General features: G+C 42.4%; 2 protein-coding genes across 5 annotated transcripts in view; one reads left to right on the forward strand and one right to left on the reverse strand.

Annotated features, from left to right (window-relative positions):
* The window catches only part of LOC141762077 (uncharacterized), a 296,685-nt gene that overhangs the window by 225,595 nt on the left and 48,370 nt on the right, over positions 1-22,720 (forward strand). The window lies entirely within an intron of this gene.
* sox5 (SRY-box transcription factor 5) overlaps positions 1-22,720 on the reverse strand; it is a 244,146-nt gene that overhangs the window by 143,456 nt on the left and 77,970 nt on the right. For all 3 annotated transcript variants that reach the window (XM_074625940.1, XM_074625939.1, XM_074625941.1), the window contains exon 4: positions 15,215-15,292. The gene's annotated coding sequence lies outside the window, so the exon portion shown is untranslated. The remainder of the gene's footprint in view (positions 1-15,214; positions 15,293-22,720) is intronic.

A 22,720-nucleotide genomic window follows, 5' to 3' on the forward strand; every position in this document is an offset into this window, starting at 1 on the left:
GTACAGCTGCGCTCTGTCTCTGTGACTCTCTCTGTCTTTTAGCTCCTGCACCTCCCTCCTTAGCCTGTCCCAAAATACACTGCATTCCACTTTTTCTATATACGCTAACCCGTGACAATAATAATGGACACAAGTTAATGGGGGAGAGAAAAAAAAAAGGGGGAAAAAGTGAGACGCACAAACAAACAATTGACAAATGTCGCCTAGAATGTCCCGCTGCTTTTCTCGTCACATTGCGAAGAGTCACGATAGTTGGCAATCTAGACACGCAGTTCCCCTCAGTGGGCCCTAATCCCCCTATTTCTTTAAGAGAGAGAGGGAGCAGAGCGGAGGAGAAAGGAGGCATTGTGGCTCGAGACAGTGCAGTAAAAAGAGGAGCGTACAGTACCAAATTGAGGTCGCGGCAAGACAATGGCTGCCCTTCACTGGCTCATTCACACACGGTCTCCACACAGCTCTATCAAACGCCTCTTTCTTTTCTTCCTCCCCTCCTCTGTTCTGTTCTTTCTCTTTTCTTTCTCTCACGTCCGCCTTTCTTCTCCCTCATCACAGAGGGATGGGGGATAATGAAACCCCCGGCTCACCCAGGCTGTTCTGGGGCCCGTTTTCAGAGAAGAGGAACTCTCTCTCTCTCTCTCTCTCTCTCTCATTCTCTCTCTCTCTCTCTCTCTCTCTGGCTCTTCTCAATGGCCACCTTCTCATCTTCTCTGTTCAACGCCCTGCTCCTGCTCCTCCCACCACTTTTGTTTTGGAGGGAGAATAGTATAGTTCAACAGGAAGTGGTTGGTTTAGGAACAGGACCCTATATCATCTTATTTTGAGCAGTTCTTAGTGACCTACAGAGGTATGGATTTCAGTCACACGACTTGGACTGGAGTCACAAAATTGATGACTTTGGTCTCGACAAAATAAATTTAAAAAAAAGACTTTAACACCAATGACATCGTGACTTCACTTAAACTTGGGCCTTTTGACTTTAAAATACTTGATACCTTCCCCCAAGCCCAAAATATGTTATTTAACCCTCCGAGACCCACAATAGACCAGTTTTTCATTGTCATTTTTAGGGTGTACAAGGGGTCACTAGGGGGAGATAGCAGGTACTTTATTACTCCTTTCTTGACAAAGGCAGTGAAGACCACATCTACTCCTTCTATTCTACCTTTCACAATAAAAGCTCCACACATATAATATTGTCAGGCGAGTACCTCGCATTTTCGTATCATTTATACGTCACGCCCCCGGTGTGTAGAGGCCTTAACTCCAAACTCCCAGATTTTTTTTTTCATTTTCAAACTTGTAGTCCTCAGCCACAACCGACGCTGACTCAAGTGACATCAGATGAGGCAATTCATCAATTTTTCATGCAGATATCTCCGGAGCAATACAAGATTTTATACGACTTTTTGCACAAGAAATGCTCTCCAAAACCATGTTGAATGTTATAAATGAACAGACAGCTTAATTCACTATATAACCGATGCTACAGTATGTGGGCTAACTAAAAAAGCAAAGGAAGTCTTGTATTAATGTTCGTTGGCTGTGCTCCAGTCAGTAGCACACCACAGACATTGAACTCGAGTCTTTTAGTGACGCTGGCTCTCAAATGTCAGTCAACCGCTACCAAGGGAAACACCCACCCTGAGGCGTTAAAATTACATACCGTTCCCCTTCATATGTCACAAAAAAACGATTTATACTCTCTTGAAAAATTGGGAAATAAACACACAATAACTGCATCATAGTTTATATTTCCTTACTAAAAAAAAAACTGAAAGGAATTCAAAAGGTATGTAATATTGAGGTCAGAATTTGAGTAATTTGATCAAAGTGTTCAAGAGATGAACTGGATGAAGATTTGTTTCAAATTAACAAAATATTAAGATATAACGTGGTGTTTGTTTTGCTATATATTTGTCATATTTCATGAATAGGAGTTTTTGTTTTGCTTGGATTAGATGTGATTTGATTGTTGATGTGTTAAGTGTATATTTTTTTCCGACTAGTGATGATAATTCCTTTCCTGGATTCACTCATCAGTAGGCTTGGGGAGGGGAAGTATCCAGAATACTTTGCAACACTTGCATAGGTATCTCAAATACATTGTATGTATGATTTCCGTCTATTTTAACACCAATTCAGACCATCTGTTATGAAAGAAAGCTTCGTTCTAATATAGAGCTGGCTCTGTCTTTCTTAAGGACAGACAGATGTCTCATTCACTAAGTCATGTATCATATGGACTGGCTTGGAGAGAAGAAAAGAACCATGGACAGTTAAGTATGCTTCCCTTTCTGCAAATGAATGGATCCGTGGAATTCACTGTTTCACACAGAGACAAACATCTCAGAATGCCTCCGTACAGAAACAAGTTAATAAGAGGGCAGAAGCACCTTCGGGCTATTTGGGTCACAAAGGCCTGATGATCCACAAACCTAATTTGGCTTGGCAAACCTAATCGTTCAAAATGGATCGAATACAGGGTCTATTGGAAGGCCTTTAACCGGTTTATTGCGAGACAACGTTGGGAACAGGGATTGGCATTGTTATTCAAAACCACAGAAAAATTGTTGTCGTCCAATCACATTTCAGCGGAAAGATGTCAACGGCCCACAGGGTTGAGCTCGTGATGGTAAGGTGACCATTATTGCACCACTGGAAAAGACTGTGTTCTTTTGATGGTCAAGTGCTCTTCAGTAGAAGTCAATATTATTGCATCGCACAGACTGTACACTTACAATGGTATATAAACCTATACAACACATACACACACAAATACAAGCGTATAGATAGGAACCTGCAGATTCTCGCACACATATCATGCCTGGAGTCAAGTGGAGAGTATAGACCATGAATACTAATAAGAGGAAAGCCTGGATGAGACCACAGGGCAGGGGTCAAAGGCTTCACCTTATTGGTTATCTGTTATACTTTAATATCCGAGGCGATTGACTGAAAACTGATTTTCATTTATGTTAAAGTCACATGGGAGAAGTCACATAGCAAGAACACACTGACATATCCTTTGTATGTATGCAGTGCATTACCGTACAACCACATCGTGTAGTGTCCGGATCCAAACGGTTAAGATGGAGCAACTGGGTGTTTTGTATTTTCAAGGAATTTTGAAAGTAGTGGAAAACATTTTCATCCAGGCCAAGGCCAATCATTTTTTATTATCTCTGAAAATCGCATCACAAATCGGCCTCAAGGGGCTTTAACATCCGTACATGACACCCTCCTCCGTTCAGACCCAAACCAGCCCAGAGTTGGACAGCCGCGTTGTTGGGGGGGCGTGTTTGCTTCAGGCACAGGCGAGACGTGACATTTCGATCCAGGGAGTCCAGTTTGAGTTACCGTAAATGAATAGCAATAAATAGTAGAAATAAGGCGTTCAAGTTACAAAATAATCATACAACAATGTGTGGTTGCATGCATGTGATGGCCAATACAGCGCCTTGTTGGATGATGTCATGTTGCATCAAAAGTTCAAAGTATTTGCTTAATGTTTTTTTGCCAGAGTCCCTCCGCTGCGTCAATACACTGGCTTCATTCATCACACGTGGCCACTGTCGGTCTGAACATCACTTTAGATCCTCTGTCTACCGAGTTTTTTGTGCTATTCTTCATTTCAGCCTACTTTATTTAAATGAATGGACTTACGTCTCTCCATCACTGACTGATATAACATAATAGTCAATCGATCCAGCATTCATGACAATTTTTACTGTATTTTCACCATGCGAAATGCGAAAAAGATTTTGGGCATTGCTTTTGCCTTATTTAACAGAGCCAGACAGGAAATGTAAGGAGAGAGCAACAGGCTTGACATGCAACAAAGTTCCCTAGCCAAAAGCAGATGTTATGATAACACGGCGCGCACCCTAATCCACTAGGGCATGGGGACGCCTAACACACAAAATGCAGGAAGCATTTGATGTTTTCAGTTTATTTGGGGTATGTAGCTACTAACTATAATTATCACCTTGCGGTTGTATGCTTCCGCCAACCAATCAAGTTGCAGTTTACATCCATGTCTTACCAAAATGTCATCACTTTATCATTTTATCCGATTACATATTTGTGTAAAATTGTCATAATTAACATATGAGTTCTTGATTTACAGCCCAAAATGTGTTTTGTGAGGTCGCAGTGACCTTTGACCGCAACCAGTTCATAAGTAGACGTTTAATTCCCTCTAGGTATTCTTGAGATATAAGATACAAGAACAGACGTGAGGTCACAATGACTTTGACCTTTGACCTCCAAAATCTAATCAGTTCATCCTTGAGTCATTGGTGCCAATTATGAAGAAATTCTCTCCACGTCTGAGATATCATGTTCACGAGAACGGTACAGATGGATGTACGGAAAAAACAAAAACATAATGCCTCCAGCCACGGCTATCAATGAATCAAAACCATAAAAAAAAACTAATTTGTCGAATTTTGAAGAATTTTGCAATCAGAAATTCCCCGATGGATGATTCTCTCTTCAAACTCATAATAATTTTGCAGGCAAAGATCTTGGTCGAAGTCATCACTTTAACAGACACATCATACTGTACTTGCCAACAATCATTTTGTCAGAAATGGCGGATTTTAATGGCGAATAAATGAATGAACAAAATTCACACACACTCCTCACTTTTAACGTGACAGCCACTGGTGATGTGAATCGATGATGTGAACGTTAGTGAAATAAGCAAGCAGCATTGACCGTTTTTCCTACTTAATACTGTCATTTCATCTCTGTTCAAACAACACGCACAGTGTAGAAACTGTCTGACAGGAAACAGGCCGAACATGAGGCGGTTAAATGACAGGTAGGGGAAAAAAAGCCAACAGGTGGAAGGACGGTGCTAATGGAGCTATTGTGGATGCAGTCATAGAGGTGACGCTCTGTGGCCCGCAGGGAGCAGACAGCAGGTCTGACCTCCCAATCTTACATCCAGCGCCGCCACTCTCATGCTGTAATTACCTGTCACGCTGTGAGCGGGTGTGTATCTGCGTTTGTTTTGGACGAAGGGGTGTGGCGGGAGACAGCACTCGCACTTGACCTGACATGCAAACCAACCCTGTGTTTCCCGTAAATGACATGAAAAAAAAATACGCCGTCGGGCCGAGGCACACCTACCTGAGACCCTGACTCCCCCTGGCCCTCTCCCTTTCTGGCTCCCAGTAATTACCTGTGGGCCTATGGAGGGGTGGGAACCATTGTGTGCTGCCTGCGTAGCACTCAGGGAGATGTGGGATTGATGCGCACTCAGCGACCTCTCTGATTGGGGTTAACAGCAGCCTCATTTGCATGAGGAGACGGGGCTTTCATTAGCTACAGTAGCGAGACCTCAGGTGCAAAACACACACACACACACGCACATGGAGAGGGTAAATTATTTAACCTTTCAAAAGACACAAGGTTCTCTTGTTTGTTTTTTTAGGTGTGTGTAAAAAATATCATCATATTTGTCATCCTGGCTGAACTTTTACCAGCCAAAATATGCCCCAAAATGTCTGAATACATAAATAGATTTTAATGTGTGAGGGACACAAGTACAGCTACACTTCACCATTCCACATCTGTTTTCTAGTAAAACGTCTGCATAGATAGTTTCAAAGGACAGGCCTACGCTAGCCTACGCTCATCCCACTCATCTGATATATATATATATATATATATATTATAGACTGGAATTTTAATCCCTGTTTAAGTTTTGGCCAATTTGTTGCTGCATTAAAAAATGTTTACACTTGAATTGTAATTCCTGTTCATTTTTAAGATTTTTTTACCAAGTTACTGGAGTACAAGTTATTATATTAATAATAAATAACAATTTATTACATTTATTTCTATGTATTTATTTGTTAGATTTTGATCCCGGTCCCTTCCACACTGTGAGGCATACAGTTTATTAATTAAACACTGGTATTGGAGCGGTACTCAGTATCGGCCGATACCCAAAGCCCAGGTATACCGGCGTTCAAGGATGCCTTGTGCGGCAGTATCGCCATGACAAAGCGTCGGTATTTGACGCCCTGGGAATGAAAACGGGCTGGATGGCGAAAGGTACGAAGAGTTAAGCGTCGCTAGAACGTTTGGTGGAAAAAGAAAGCTTTAAAAAAAAATTATGTGAATAGTTCACCTCAAAAGCAACTAATGATAAAAAACATGTTTCACTCTTCTGTTGCTCTTCCTGAGGTTTCTAACATTTTTTCCCACCATTAAAAGATTTTTGGATGGAGTTGTTCCTTCTGAATCGAGGGTCTAAGGACAGAGGGTGTCATATGCTGCTGTACAGACTGTAAAGCCCTCTGAGGCAAATGTGTGATTTGTGATATTGGGCTGTATATACTGTAACATGACTCTCTCTGGTTTGGTTTATGATCTGTGGGAAAATATTCAATGTTTAAAACGGACATTCTCCCATGTTTGCCAACCGGTTTTGGCAAGAGATTACTTTGCCTTGTATGGTGAGTAAAGTAATGCTCCCCAATAACCTCTCCTACAGTGGCGCCGCCGCCATTTAGCAGAAGCAAAACCAGAGAGCTTAGCACGTTTAAGACGCACCCATGACAATTAGGATAATCCAGAACAAATTGTTTTTTCCTCTTTGCCAGAGTGGCTTCCAGCAGCGAGCTAAACTACTGCTGAGATACATTAGGTCTGGTCAACTGTTTGATTTCAAAAAGGGAGTTTCTTTATAATACTACATAATAGGGGTTGGGATTGTTTTTAATCTTTTTTTGAATGCCAGAATCAATATATTTGCTTAATTTGAGTGTATGCGGAGGTAGAGGGAAGTTACTGCTTTTATTTTTGAAGTCTAAGTAACGTGACGTCGTATCCGTTCTGTATCCTTCAACCAAAACAAACCAGTCGGCCGCCGCGAGCCAAAACAGATAGTGGAAGTATACACGTGTGACTAGGTCCAGTTTTCAAAATAAAGTGTTAACAAACGGTACTGTATATACAAAATACATACATGGAAATAAGATTGATTTGATTATATTAGCTAGAAGTAGAAAACATTTTACATGCACCCTTATAAATTAAAAAGAATATACCAATAATTTGTGAGCGAAATGTCTTTATTCTTTGATTTTTGGGTTGCTGGAAATTAAAAAAAATAATAATTCCTGATAATGACTGATGTATTTGACTTCAAGACATCTCTGACTACATGCATGCTGAAAATCAAATATTCTTACTGTATTAATTTAGATATTTTCCAAAGTAGAAGTCCCTAGAAGTGTAGGATTCAACCGTCCCCCATGGTCCCCCATGATCGCAATACTTGAATCCTCCCATCCTTATTATAGAAAAAACTAAAAGATTGTTGCTCTCTGAGGCAAATTTGTGATTTGTGATATTACGCTGTATATAATATGACTCTCTCTGGTTTGGTTTATGATCTGTGGGAAAATATTAATTATTCCAAATGGACATTCTCCCATGTTTGCCAACCAGTTTTGGCAAGAGTTTACAGAGCCTTGTAGGGTGAGTAAAGTCTTGTATGGCTTCTAGCAGCAATCTAAGGTCTAGCCTTGGTCAACTGATTCAGAAAGGGAGTTTCTTTATAATACTACATAATACAATCATTTGCACAAACACACAGTGAGAGGGCATGCCAGACAATATACAACTAAGGACAGCTCAGCGCAGATCTGAAATAGAGTCACGCAACAAAGTGGACACTTCACTCAGTGGCACCTACAAAATACTCTCTCTCTCACACACACACACACACACACACATAGTCACACACACTGTCCTGTCCTGCGCTGTCATGTATAATTCAGCGTGTGGCCGGGCGGGCAGATGCCTCATCCCCGGGGGGTCCCATCATGCCTTTGCTAGGATGAAACATTTAACAGCACAGGACAAAATGGAAACACGCTCGACGAATAAACAGGACGGGTTTCTGGAACAACACACAAACACACACACAACACATTCACAGCCTCCCTGTCACATGCTTCGCTTTAAAACAAACATAACCTTTCACACACGCGGGAGCCGAATCAAGAATTATCAAGATTTAGGAGGAGGAGGAATTATTGTGTTAAGTTCACATTCGTACATGTTCTTGTACAAAACCAGCTTTTATCATCGTGACCTCCAAGCCCGAATGCACACACACTTTCACACACACACACACACACGCACGCACACACGCTCTTGTGCAGAGAGAAACACTGGTTCTCATTTTAAGCCTGCGAAAACAAATGGCCACTTGGGTTGTGCACGCACACGCACACACACACGCACACACGCCAGAAGTGGGTCGTTAAATGAGTCACCCAACAACTGTAAGAGTGCTTTTACGGCAGCCTCCTAAGTGAATAACTGTAGAGAAACGACAATATGGCCGCATAATATCAATAGCGTTCCATATTCGGCGCATGATGGGGCAAAGAAGAGGAAGCTGTGTGTGTGTGTGTGTGCGTGTGCGTGTGCGTGTGTGTGTGTGTGTGTGTGAGCGCTCAGAGGCTTCTGTATGAACGCATGCCTGTGCTTGATGGAGCAAAGAGGAAGAAGCTCTGTAAGTGTGAGCAGATGCCGGTGCTTTGAGTGTGTGTGTGAGTGTGTGTGTGTGTGAGCCTAAGAAGGCCTGGAGCGAGGCCAGGCCGGCTGTAGACTGTGAATATTAATGCGCTGTAACCTTGACGCACGAGGAGCTGCTGGTGCTGGAGAGAGGAGCCTCCTCTGATGACATCAGACAGGAAGACAGGGACTCCTACCTGATGTAACACACTGAGGCGTGACTCCTCACTTACACCTCCTCTCCTCTAGTTTCCTCTAATCTCACCTTGTCTCCTCACACATTTTACTCCTCATCTTCTCCCTCAACCTAGCCCTCGATCCTCTTCTCTTTTTCCTTCCATCCTCTTCTCCCTTAAATCTCTTTCTCCGACATTGCAGCCGTGCAATGCATTCTGGTAGCGTGGCGGTGGGGTTCGAGTGACGGGGGCGTCACGTTGGCCTGTTCCTCATATGCATAAAGTTGAGGTCTAGGCGACTTTATGCAATATCAGGGGCGTCCCGTGCGACTCGCCGCCTCTGGAAACTCCAGAGAAACTGTTAAACTAACCGTTGTTGATCCAAAATAAAGACAGATTCAGCAACAGCATGGCTTAGAAGAAAGTTTCCAAACGAACCGCTATGTTGGTTCCAGTTCCAAAGTTGGGAGCAGCAGCCCACGAGGGAGAGCGTTCGTCCAATCAGGTGCCTTGTGTCTAGTGACAGCCCATCAAGCGTCCAATGCTGGGAAATATGGATAAAAAACGCCCCTGTGGACACATACCATAACTTTGTCTCCTCACGCACAATGTCCTCCACCCTCCCCCTCTTCTCCCTCGCCCTCCATCACCTCTCTCATCTCGTCTCCTCCACACCTCCTGTCCTCCTTCCTTTTATGTAACCCATGTTCTCCGCCCTCCTCTTCTCAGCTCTCTCCTGTCCTCTACTCCTGACCTTGTCTCCTCAGACCTCATGTCCTCCACCCTTCTTCTCTTTTTTCCAGCAGCCTTCTTCCTCCCTCTCCTTAGCTCCTCTTTCTTCAATTTCTTTCTCCACCTCCATCACTTCCCACCACCTCTGCCCCCCACTCACCTTTCTTTCCTCTAATCCAACCTAGGCCCCTCAAATTCCTCTTCTTTTCCATCCGTCCTCTTTTTCCTCCTTTGTTCTGTCTCATTCTCCACCTCCATCTCCCTCCTCTCCTCCTGTCTTCTACTCCTCCATCCTCCTTCCTTCTATGTAATCTAACCTTGTCCTCCTCCTTTTTTCACTTTACATTCAGTCCTCTTCACTCCTCTCCTCCTCTTTCTTCAATCGCTTTCTCCACCTCCATCTCCCTTTCCTCTCCTCTCCTGTCTTCTACTCCTCCATCCTCCTTCCTTTTACGTAACCTCGTCGCCTCATACCTCATGTCCTCCACCCTTCTCCTTTTCATTCAGTCCTCTTCACTCCTCCTCTGTCTTCAATCTCTTTCTCCACCTCCATCCCCCTCTTCTCCCTCACTTCCCAACACCACTCTCCTCTCCGCTCGTCTCCTTCTCTTCTCTCCTCCTCCTTCTCTTTCCCTTCCATAACCTTGTACAATCCTCAGCTCTCCTTCTCCTCCTCCTCTTCTCTATCCTCTCCATCTCCTCTCCTCTCCTCTTGTCCATCATTATCGCCATTCACCTCCCATTCTTCTCCCTCCTCTGTGAGGCTGTACAACTCTCTCTCTTTCCTCTTTCTGCCTCTCTGTCTTTCCACCCCCCACCCCCTTCTCTCTCTCTCTCTCTCTCTCTCTCCCTCTTTCAGCTCACTGCCAGGCTACCACAGCCCAAACTGTTCAGCTGCAACTGTTCCAAGCCCAATAATTACAGCTTGTCAGAAAGAATTAATTTTCTCATTTCTCATAAAGACGTGTAAAAAATTACCATGTTATTATAACGCCGCCACTCTCTGGAGGCACCGACGAAAACCAAATTTAATTTCGGAAATTCTTCCCTCGCACATTAAATTAAACACATAAATAAGAGTTTAGGAATTGGGGGGAGGTTGTCGGGGGGGTGGTTGGTGGGGAGGGGGGAGCATATGTTCGTTAGGCCGGCCCCGGCTCTGGGTAATGGCCGTCGTAATGTTTTGATGGGCCAGGCTATTGGTAAGCACCAATACATTTGCATGATCACCGTCGCGGCAGGCAAGCGAGCTGCCAATTAGCTCTCACACAGCTCTGGACAGCGCTGGGAGAGAGAGCACCGCGGATCTGTTCGGCATAAGAAACACACAGCGAGATATGGAACCGAGCTAATTAACAAGCACGTATGGAGAATAGCATATTTCCTGCAGGGAGATGCTCAGTGAGATGTGTGGCTCCTCACAGAGGATCTGCTACTCTTAAGAATATGTTTACAGTAAAGCAAGGCCTTGGGTTCAACGGTGCAAATGCAAACAAACAAAAAAATGGCAAGAGACCTTGCACATAGATGCAATCAAATCTATTCAATAAAATGATTTTCTGTTACAATTCTATTAATGCTCTTTTTTTGCTTTGCTCATTTTGTTCTGTCAAGGCTCAGTAAGCAATTGCTTTGGCTGAGTGCCGTGAGCGTGCACTGATCTAAATAACTTTACAGATTCACTTTTACAACAGAAATTAGCCTCTCGTAAGTCGACAGATTCTGCGTACGTGCCGACTCCCCAGCTCCTTGTGGATGATTGGTTTGTCTGTCTGTGATACCCCCGACCCAATCACTTCCTCTTTCATCTCCTTCAAAAAACACACCAGGAATCAGACAACCAACAGCAACGTGAAGCCGCTGTAAAAGTTCTAACAAAGAACCGACTTGCAGCTTTTTCGTGCTTTCTGAGAATATCCTCCTGAGAAGCACAACTGCATCAGTAATATGCAGTCGTGCTTCTTTGTCGTAATACGTTTAAGTTCAAGTGACAAAGTTTTCTAGCTGCCGTATTAGTTATGGGAGCGAAGGAGGAAGAGAGTTTTTATAGAGTGCTACAGGAATGAGTCCTAAAATCTGGAAATAAGTTAACATTTTAGCACTTCCGGTTCCCTCGTCTGGAAGTCTATTTGTTTTTTAAATGTTTTTTTACTTAGATGCCTGAAATAAGGTCTGTGGTTGACACAAGCTAAAGAGATTTAACGTTTTGGTGTACCATATAAAATAAGTCAGTAAATATCCAACTCGTGAATTATGAAGCCTTTATGTGTCTTAAAAAAGTGACTAAATGAGACGACTAAACGTCATCACGCCGACTCGTCCACCTTTACAGCCTCGTTGTGTATACGCGCGCTCATGCGACCGTGGTGTAGTTCGTTTATAGCCTAACGTTACTTTTTACTTCTGGAGATTGCATTTACACTTAAAAAATCATTAAAAAAAAATGGTGTTCATTTGTGGAGATTATCTTGCCGAACAAAACATGTAAGTATCATAAAAGTGTGTTTGCCACAGAGCTTATTTTCCCATTGGCTTTTTGTCGAGGGAGCCCAGGGCGATGCTAACTTCCTGTTTGCGTCATCCCTGGAGCACTCTATTATAGAGCGACATCAATGGGAGATTGCAGTTTGATTCTAGTTTCCAACCGACAGTCAACGTTGTTGTTTTTTATAGCATGTCGTTCCATAACCTTAAACGTTTATTTTTGCAACCATGATGACGATGACCCCCCTAACCTTAAAGCTACAAGGAGGATCTTTAATTTTGTGTTGATTTTGGCGGTCCCTGTGGACGGTAGTGTTTCCGAGCACAAGAGTCCCTTTAGAAAACCTCTCATTTTACTGCAGCAGTCTGACAGTCTGCTCCCTACAGTCATTGCTCTGGTTCTCCTGCGCTTCCCTTCCCTCCAGCGGGCCCAACAATACGGCCTGGGCCTCCAGCAGCGTGGTGTCGGTGTTGGCTCCGAGCGGGGACCGGCTGAGCAGTGAGGCAAAGCTCTGCTCCTGGTCGGAGGAGGAGCCGCTACTGCCGGGCGTTGAGCTCTCCACCTCAAGCCGGAGCTCCGACTGCAGGTCAAAGGTGGCTGCCGGAGGCCCCACTGGAGTCCGAGCTGAAGGAGTTTCTTCTGATTTAACGCGGAATCTGAGCCAGTGGCACCGATGACAGCCATTAGGAAAAGCTATATAAAAATAACCAATCTTCTCGCTGATGGTCTCGTTTACTGATGTAGGTCATAGAAAGGCATCGGAATTAAATTGAGACAGTTTCATAACCAGTTAAAAGTTCCTTTACTATAACTTTTTTAACAATCATCAGTAACAGTTTTGGAAGGCACAGACAAATGATGTCCGTGCAAAGGGGGGCGTCAGATCAGAAAACGTTGTGTTGTTCTGGACAAAATGTATTTTGTCATCTAATTTGCTGTTTACTTCTTGTGCTTTCTTTCTTCTACGGTGGCCTTCCTGTGCGCTTGCTGTACATTTGTCCGCAGCTCTCACAACAGTGTCACAACTCCCGCATGGACAAGTGCATGACTAAGTATGTACAAGCAAGTGTGTACACAATAACTGTTGACAGTGTGCACACAGCCGCAGGTTGCCGTGGGGATCACGCTGAGACTGTAATCCATGCAAATAAAAAAAATACACTATTTATATTGTAATGCAAACTTAAAAATTAAAGTTGAGGTTCCTATGACTACCTTTTACATTTTGTATGAAACAATTTTATGTTTTTTATTGGGATTCCTTCTTTGAGAGTCAGTTTATGCTCGGGGATTTCAAGCTGGGATCCCATTTCTGGAGTTGAATAATAACTACCTCCTTCTCAGTCTCTTCCATCTTTTCTCTTTGTGTGAGGTAACAACCAGTTTCATGACATTTTATTTCCATTGTTTTATGGGGGACACAGATCTTAAAGCCTTTTGAGGCAAATTTGTGATTTTGAGCTGCATATATACAGTATATATATATAAATATAGGGCTGTTAATCAATTAAAATATTTAAACGCGATTAATCGCAAATTAATCACATTTTTTATCTGTTCAAAATTAAGCTTAAAGGGAGATTTGTCAAGTCTTTAATACTCTTATCAACATGAGTGGGAAAATATGCTTGCTTTATGCAAATATATGTATATATTTATTATTAGAAATCAATTAACAACACAAAACAATGACAAATATTGCCCATAAACCCTCACAGGTACGGTATTTAACATAAAAAATATGTTCAAATCATAACATGGCAAACTGCAGCCCAACAGGCAACAACAGCTGTCAGTGTGTCACTCTGTGTGCTAACTTGACTATGACTTGCCCCAAACTGCATGTGATTATCATAAAGTGGGCATGTCTGTAAAGGGGAGACTCGTGGGTACCCATAGAACCCATTTACATTCACATATCTTGAGGTCAGAGGTCAACGGACCCCTTTGAAAATGGCCATGACAGTTTTTCCTCGCCAAAATTTAGCGAAAGTTTGGAGCGTTATTTAACCTCCTTCTCAACAAGCTGGGATGACATGGTTGGTACCAATGGATTCTTTAGGTTTTCTGGTTTCATATGATGCCAGTATCTTCACTAGCTTTAAAACTGAGTCCGCTACAACCTCTGAAAAATCGATTGCTTTAATGTGTTAAAGAAATTAGTGGCGTTAAACAACTCAAACTTACAACAGTGCAAACTGAAGACTGGCTCATGGTCAGAGAGTGTACTGTATGATGGACCAATTGGAACAAAGTTTAAGAAAAGGGACAGGGTGTGATGATGGATGAACCTTACTGATTCATCATCTGATGCCGCTTGAAGCAAATATAGAAGCAGAATACGCAAAGAAGAATTCAGTGACGTTATAAAAGTCTGATGAAACCGATACAGAAGAGACCAGCCCATCTCGCTCCCACAAACAAACTCACCCAAACACAGATGAACGGGGTGTCCCCTCCAACTCTCTGGCACAGCGCAGACAGGGACTTTCCCCGCCTGCAGCGCAGCACAGACACACACACACACACACACACACACATTCCCAGTGACACACAGAGAAAAAGGTCACCCCTGGTTGACACACACGCAGTGGGCAGATTCATGGCTGATCTGACAGGGCCGCGACAAACATTCATACATCCATTCGCAGACACACAAACACACACGGGCCACGGTCAGCGGAAACCAGTGCCAGCTAAATCTCCTCAGCAGAGCGGTGACGAGGCCGCAATCTGTGATCATGACACCGCCTTGACACACACTGTCTGGACTTCTTCACACACATAAACACACAAAGACACGAGCGTAAAGAGCGAGCCGACAGTATCAGCTGAGCCTCTATTTCATGGCCGTTTGTCTTGGATCTATCGCTGCTTTTTCGTCATCGCAGCCGAGCATGCCGCGGGATAGTTTTCCACTGACACGCCACAACATAGAAACACAGAAATTCAACAGTCAAATTCATTTCCAAGCAAAGTTTTTAGATGAGCAGTCAAAGTTCTCAAGATAGAAACAAGTGGCTGTGCAAAAGAGAAGTGGCGAGGACTATGTTCAGAAAGATTCAGTATGTTTACATCCCAAAAGAAAGGAAAAAATATGTGTGAAAAAAATACCCTTCCAGAAAAAAGGTATATAAGGGTTTAGGTGTCTTTGAGTAGGTTATTGTTAATAAGAGTAACTGTAAACCTGCAGTAACTCCGGCAGACTGATGGATGGAACCGTCTGTGTATGAAACACACACTGAAAGGAGAATAGGAGATCAGTTGGAGCTCTTACCGGTAAGTTGACGGAACAACCTGAAGAGATAAATGTCCTGAAGTAATCAGTTCCTCTGTTCACTGGTCGCCCTCACACCTGGACACAAAGAAGAATAAAAAACAGATAATTATTAGAACTAAATGCAGATAATCAGATATGCATTACTGAGGGGTTAGAAATAGGGATGTCACGAGAACCGTAGCGGGCTCAATTTTAAAGCTAGAGCTGCTAGAGCTAGGGTTAGGGTTAGGATACTGGTATCATATGAAACTAGAAAAAACCTAAGGAATCCATTGGTACCAACCATGTCATACTAGCTTGTCGAGAAAAAAGCTGAATAAGGCTCTAAACTTAAACTACATTTTTGCGAGGAAAAACTGCCATGGCCATTTTCAAAGGGGTCCCTTGACCTCTGACCTCCAGATCAGTGAATGTAAATGGGTTCTATGGGTACCCACGAGTCTCCCCTTTACAGACATGCCCACTTTATGATAATCACATGCAGTTTGGGGCAAGTCATAGTCAAGTCAGCACACTGACACACTGACAGCTGTTGTTGTCTGTTGGGCTGCAGTTTGAAATATATACATACATTTCCTTAAATATTTGGTCACTCCCACGTTAATAAGAGTATTAAATACTTGACAAAACTCCCTTTAAGGTACATTTTGAACAGATACAAAACGTGTGATTTGTGTGTGATTAATCGCGATTAACTATGGACAATCATGCGATTAATCGAATTAAATATCTTAATTGACTGACAGCCGTAAAATACATATTTATTTTTTGGAAGCCATTCTGATCTTCAGTCACTCTTAAGGATTTTGTCATCAAAGTTCAGTAAAGTTACTCCCTAATCAATGGGCTTCCATTTTACAAATCTTCCGTTTGCCTGGATATCTGAGTGTGTGTTGGTCGGGTGTGTTGCGTGTCAAACGCCCTTGTGCAGGAAATTATGAGCTAAGAGTGAAAGAGGAGGGTGAAAGGAGATGAAAAGATAAAAAAGTGAAAAGGAGTGACGGAATCCAACAGCTGAGGGTCGATTAACTCATTCTAGTTCACTGATCCTCTCCTCCTTTTCCTCCTCCTCATCCCTTCATTCCTCCTCCTCTTCCTCTCCTTCACCCCCTCTTGCTCCCTACATTCTTCCTACCATCACCCCCCCCTTCATATACCAGAATTCTTCCATCTATAAATATCAACAAGAGAGACTATAGAAGTACATACACACACGTTGTAAACACACACACCAGTTTAAACCAATGAGCACAGTGGCGTATTGTGCCAGCAGAGCCAATACACACTTCCACGGCCATTACTCCCCATGGAAACAGGCGAGCGCATTCGCACACACATGTGATGTTGACGTTGTACCCGCACAGTGGCTGCCTTAGACAATAAGCTATTTCAGGGCCAAATCGCTGACAAAAATCCATTTTTCCACCCCGCTAAAAAAGATCAGGGAATGAGGGAGGGAGAAAAAGAGCAGGATGGAGAGAAAAGCTGAAATCAAATAAACAGTGGCGTACATCTCTCTTAAGCTGGATTTATCTCTGTATTTTGTCATCATTCTAATTTATTCCCCAACCTGCTTACAATTACTGCCTTTTCAAAACTCATATCGCCGGCTTGTTGTTGTTCTCGGAGAGATTGCGTGGTATCTAGCGAATGAATGAGCGGGGGACTTGCATAAGGTGGAAAAGCTCCTAGTGTACTTTTGTAGATTATCCACTTGATACCGATTCATTTTCTCTCTCACTTGTCACAATTTTGTAAAGGAGGCGATGTAGGACAAACATGCAAACACACACACGCACGCACGCAGACACACACACACACAGCGCTGTAGAGTGTAGAGGAAGGGAGTGGGCTCATCATCTTTAGTTGTGATTACAACACTTGGCAAGCTCTCCCCTGCCTGTTTGCCTGCCTATTGCCTTACAAATGGATTAGTAAGCCCTGTTCCATTTGTGTGTGTAGCTTCTCTGAGATTTAGGCTGACTTACAAATAACACCAATCAGATTTGGGAGCAGCCGTTGTGTAGTCTTTTTTCCGGGGGAATATTGGGCGATGCGATTTGGGGACGGTGCTGCTGCTTGTATGCACTTAGTTTTGGAAAACCTTGGGACTGTGTGAGTCTGTGTGTTGGGAAGATTTTACACATTTCATGATATGGAAGACTGAGTGCAACTTTTGGAGTCGGTCGGCGGTTAATCCATGGGAGGCCTGCTCACTCATCCATAGTTTACAAGTAATACAGAAGAGGACAACACTGATCTGAGGAAGAGAGAAATAGAGGTATTTAGACGGGGAAAGAACGGTATAAGATGATGAGTGTGTTAAAAGCAAGAAAGTCTCTTTTTTATTTGGGGGATTGGTGTTTGTTTCTCTTATTGGTGCAACTAAGAGACAGCTATGAAAGAACTGCAATAAACAATGCCACTGGCCACATTTACACTCATCATTTCAAGAAGGGTTGGGCGATATGATGGTATATATCGTGTGACGGTAAAAATCTCTCCATTGGTAGAGATTTGGCAATACCGTTTCCACCGCGGTAGCTATTCTCATGTTGTTTCGTGATCTCGCAAATCCAGCTGCCTGGCAGCGATATTATGAATCCTACTATAGCGGAGGCATAGCCCGCCCTACTCAGCCTCAACCTAACTCCTCACGCCTCATTCCTAAACCTAACCAATCCAACCACTGAAGGCAGCGAGTACTAGCCAATCAGAGGCAGAGTAGGGCGGGTCATGACTTCACTATAGCAGGATTTGTAATTTAGCTGCCTGATGAAGGTAACGTGATTTGGGCAGACATGGAGGAGGAGAGTGAAGTAGAGGAGAAGGCATCCCAGCCAACCCAAGATGAGGAAGAACTCATGTCTCATGTGAGGCAGTTGTTTTTGTTTGGTATGGAAGTTCCAAATAAAAGAAGAAAATAATCAAACTGAATTTGCAGAACAATTACTGTTATATAGCGTTAGATATAAAATGACATATAACGTCATAGATGATTTTGACCATATCCCCCCCACCCCTAATTTCAAGTCTCTTTTCTGGAATTAATCCAAATGAGATTTAAGACACTTTCATTTACATGTAGCCACATATATGCGTCTCCATTGGCCAGATCACAAATCTGACAGTAATCCATCTTGGTTTTCCCGGGCCACATGCAAATTACGGTCAGCCTTACAACCAGCTCAGAGGGTGGTCATCATGATGCTTCCAAATGTTATCTTGTAAAATGTAGTTTTGGGCTAGAAATTTAATTTGAATAAATCCAGTTGTTTGAAGGAGATGTTTTGACATCAATGTGAAATAGATAATAGAGAGAATTATGACCTGTTTAACTTCCTAACTAAAACTAGTATGCAAACGGTGATAAAGGAGTGGATATTGTAAAACGTTGATGTTTTGTTTTTTACCGTGGTATCGAATTGGTATCGAGAATCATGGAATTTCACTGGTATTGGTATCAACTTCTAAATTTCTAGCATCGTAACATCCCTAATTGAGAGCATGATACGTCTATGAAAATTCTTAGCCCTTCATGTACCATATGAACCTGAGCAGGAATAAAACAATATTACAAAAACGTGCAAATATAATAACACACTGAAGAATCTCCCCTTAAAAATAATTAGATTTTTATCTTTGTGCTTGGCATCAAGGAGCTGATCCAGGTCAGTCCATCAGCGGTGATGGACTTCTTTACCCAGGCATTAACTACTGTACATGTGAGAAAATCATTTATTTTTTGTGATTGTAGTGTGAAATCAGTGTAATGTGCTTTAAGTGCCTTGCTCCAGAGCATCATGACTGGCAACCATCTGGTCACAAACTCTCCTCTCCATCATTTATACATTATAAAATAACATTATAACACTGAGAACACCAATTTGAGCGTAGAAGAACATGGAGTGTTTGGTATATGGGAAAAGTGAGTGTGTGTGCCTTTGTGTGTGTGTGTGTGTGTACACATGTGTTTCTCCCGACCCCGAGAGTACAGTTTGTGTGAATAAAGCTCTAAGCTGAGCTTCCATTAAGCCTCTTTCAACACAATGCCTTTCTCTCTCAGAAACTCTGTCTGATGGAAATCTGCTTTTGTTGCCACAGTTCAATGTCCCTGCTATCTCCTGATGGAAGGAGAGAGAAAGGAAGTCCTGAATGGGCCTCTATAGTTTTATGTTCCAGACAGTTCACACACACACACACTCTATTTTGCCAAATCACACACACTCCTTGCTCCTCCACAATGAAATCAATGCTCTCAGTTTTCCTCTCTGCGCGCAGCATCTCACAGTGCCAAAGGCTTCTTGTGATCAAACACCACATCGTGTTCTGCAACTTCTGATACTGATGCTAACACAGTGCAGCTTTTGTACTTCGGTGTGGCTGTTCATTCACATTGTATTCAGGCGCAATAAAGGATGCCTTTTTTTGATGGGTGTTTTGATTATTATCATTATTCTTTTTTGGATGGAAATTTCTTATTTTCTAACGGTTGCCATGATTTTTTTTTTTTCTTACTGATAGTTTCTGATCACATCTTTCTCATATTTGCTGCCAGGTAGAATACGCCTGCACCTTGCATTAGCAATGTCTTTTCAAAATCAAATCAAACTATAAAGTCATGTATTGTATAACTTAAATCAGCAATGTAAAAGTTGTAATATGTTTTATTTAAAGAGACATTTAACTTTAGATTTTTGACTGCATGTTATGTTATGTGGTTCTATAATCTCTGTGCTGTCTGTGTGGGCATGTTTGTGTGTGTTGGGGTTGAGTGGGTTACACAAGTGAACATATGTCAGGAAATATGTGTTGTGGTTTGGTTTGGATGGGAGCGCTGAGCTGCTGCTCCCAGGGCTACCGTGGGACCAGGAGTGTCCGGGGATAAAGCCTGATTGTTGGGGAAGATAAAGACCGCTAACAGAGTGGACGGAGAGGGGAGGGACCACAGGACCGTCCTGCCAAAGGCTGCTACACACACACACACACACACACACACACTCATGAAGGCACAAAGATGTGAACTAAAACACGCACATAAGCATTATCTACAGTGGTTCTGCGTTAGTTTTCTACAGTAGTTTCGCATTAAAAACAAACAAATACAGTGTGAAAAGGGTATGTTGGCAATATGTTGGTGGGGAGATCATAGGACTGTTGGCTGGAAACAAGACTGTTCCGACATAATGATTGTCTCTGAGACAGTCAGAGTCAGACAAAGACAGATACAGAGAGAGGACAGAACATATAGATTGAAAGATATAGACAGTCAATACCGTGGGGATCATTTGCAAAAACATTTGTTTTAATTAAAGGTGTGTTTCTAATGTCAGCCACATGGAAGGCAGTAACAGGGACTCAAAATGAAAATAAGTTATGACCTCCATTGCCGGCCAATTGAAAGCTTGTGACTGGGTGAAATGGATTATAGACAGGATACGATGGAGACAGATAGGGAGGGCTGGGTCTGTAATATTGCTATTGTGTCCGCCTGCAGGTGACCGGGGTCAAAGACACCACTGGTGTCCAGACTGCTGGCGGACAAGAACACGTTGATAAATTCTTATTAATATGCCAGCATATTCTGGTTCTGGTACTTTGTAAAAAATATGATATATTAAGGTTGCTTTCATTATTGTATAATTAAATGCAACACAGTGAATGACAGATTTTAAAGGGTCTGTTCACCCAAATCACAAAAAAACATTTTGCTGTAAACAGTTGTCGAGGGACTATTTCTTTGGTAGAAAGTAGTTCCCTGTAGTTCTGAAACGTGACGGTACTAATTTTTCTACAGTACCACAGGTACTGTCAGCACTCGAGACTAGTAGACTCACTATTAACCCTGATAATGCTATATTGCGAACATAAAATCTGTGTTGCAATCGGCAGAACAAGAGCTAATTAGCATTAGTTAACGTTACCTAGCTCTCGTCCTGCCGATTTCAACACAGGAGGTGCCATAGATTTACATTATGATACACTCAGGCTTTAGTCAGTAAAAATTTGTATTTGGCAAAGGTAAATTCTAACGTTATCATGATGTGTTCAAGTGTAATCTTGTAAAATGTAGTTTTTGGTGAGAAACTTGAATAAATACAAGTGTTTGAAGGAGATGTTTGCACAGCAATATAAAATAGATAATAGAGAGGGAATTATGACCTGTTTAACTTCCTAACAAAAACCAATATGCAATAAAGGAGTGTATGTAGAAGTACATGGGATTTATTGTTTTACTTTTGCTTTTTACCGTGGTATCGAATTGGTATCGAGAATCGTGGAATTTCACTGGTATTGGTATTGTTAATTTCTGGTATTGTGATTTATCCTAAGTAACCGCGACACTGCTTTTAGAGATGTTGTTGTTGAATTGTTGCAGTTTTACAATTCTTTGAGCACTAAAAATTAAGATCTGTTCACCTTCATAGTGTTGAGGTTTGGAGAAGAATCTCAGAGACAGATATCTCAAAACCTCAGCAAATAAAACCCAAACTATCTGCATAGCTAGATATTATCCATCCATTAGCTATACCCATTTATCCTTGAGGGTCGCGAGGGGGGGCTGGAGCCAATCCCAGCTGACATTGGGTGAGAAGAGGCAGGATACACCCTGGACAGGTCGCCAGTCAATCACAGGGCATACCTCGATATCACTAGAGGTAATTGAGCAAACATGTCTTTATATTATTAGGGTGCATTAACCCTTTAAAGGGTGTAAAGTTAAGATTAACTCCAGGACGGAAAGAGCTATATAATGTACGCACAGAGAGTGTGTGTGTGTGTGTGTGTGTGTGTGTGTGTGTGTGTGAGCAGCAGCAGTTGGAGCATCTGTGAGGGTCACAATGTTGAAGTCCAATCTTGTTTTAACAATTTAATAAGCTCAGCATTCCTCCATGCACACACACACACACACACACACAGTTGCATCGCATCTTCACCACTTAATCACGTTACTCACGGCCTGTCGCAGCACAACACACTCCACACTGACCATACACACCTACTCCAGCACACGTACACACACTGTTGATACACAGCTCATACATAAAAAGTATACAGCTGCAAGTAGGGACATAAGCACATATACACTCAACACACTTATTATAAGGTAAAGGTCAAAGGGTGAACATGTCATTGAGGAGCATCTCTTCAAGTATCTGTTGCTCATTGTCTAACACTGACCGTTATATAAACTCATAAATGTAGATTTTCTCTAATTGTCTCTTGAAGGCACTATTCTCCATTCAAAAAGCATCTCCAGTAAAGGACTTGCATTGTGCTATACGCTATACTTTTCCCATCTTCAATTCAATCCATGTGGACAACAACATCGCTGAAGCAATTTCATTTCTTCCTTCATTCATTTTAAATGGATTATGCCGCACTCTCTAAATGATAATGTGAACAATAATAAAATGCACTTCATTATATCCCATGAGCAAATTAATAGCCTAGTGCATTATATGAAAAGAAGGCATGGTCTAATACCACACAAACAATGCA

The sequence above is a fragment of the Sebastes fasciatus genome, chromosome 23, assembly GCF_043250625.1.
Source record: "Sebastes fasciatus isolate fSebFas1 chromosome 23, fSebFas1.pri, whole genome shotgun sequence".
Classification (NCBI taxonomy): domain Eukaryota; kingdom Metazoa; phylum Chordata; class Actinopteri; order Perciformes; family Sebastidae; genus Sebastes; species Sebastes fasciatus.